At 44.3% G+C, this 740-nt stretch overlaps 1 non-coding gene across 1 annotated transcript; it reads right to left on the bottom strand.

Annotated features, from left to right (window-relative positions):
• Positions 1-110: 110 nt before the first annotated feature.
• Positions 111-182, bottom strand: trnam-cau. The gene has a single exon. It is a non-coding gene; the product is annotated as a tRNA-Met (tRNA).
• Between the last annotated feature and the right edge of the window lie 558 nt (positions 183-740).

The raw sequence follows: 740 nt of genomic DNA on the forward strand, positions 1-740 counted from the left end.
AGAAAACTGCTGCGATCTTGACAAGTGTGTCACCTCACCTGTGTGCGTAAGTGAACGATTTATTGTAGACACCTGACTTTCTGCAAATCACAAATCGCGCTTATAAGGAATAGCAGAGGATGGTTTCGATCCATCGACCTCTGGGTTATGGGCCCAGCACGCTCCCGCTGCGCCACTCTGCTTGGCAATACTGTGTGCTTTTTAGGCTTTTAATTTGGCGTGTGGCATGCACCTTCAAGAACAAATTTTTAAAAAATCATTGTTGTTGTGTAATACCCTGTTGCGCAGATGTGTCTCGCCTGTGTAAACATAACCTTTGTCTAATGCCCCACATTCTGTTACTCCCACATTCAGATTTCACTCAGAATCACAAAATTTGTCACAACGCAGATGGAGGCCATGCAGCCCACCTTATCTGTGCCGCCATCCACAATGAGCAAATGAGTGTCATTTCATGTAATTCTCTTGCCTTCTCTGTGTAACTCTGCCCATTGTTATTTGTGACATAACTATCAATTTTCCCTTTGTGTTGATTGAATCTGCGTCTTTAGTACTGTTAGACAGCGTTTTAGTGACCCTGCCACTCTCTGTACAAAATTTCAGCTTTCTCTTCTCCAAGGAGAGCTTTCCCAACTTTCCCATCTAACTTCATTATGGACATTCCTCATACACGGCACCATTCACGTGAATCTGTTCAACGCTGTCTCCAATCACTTCGCATTCCCGCTTCCGCAAGTTCC

This window comes from Rhincodon typus, unplaced genomic scaffold (genome assembly GCF_021869965.1).
Source record: "Rhincodon typus isolate 14 unplaced genomic scaffold, sRhiTyp1.1 hic_rhity00003947, whole genome shotgun sequence".
Lineage (NCBI taxonomy): Eukaryota > Metazoa > Chordata > Chondrichthyes > Orectolobiformes > Rhincodontidae > Rhincodon > Rhincodon typus.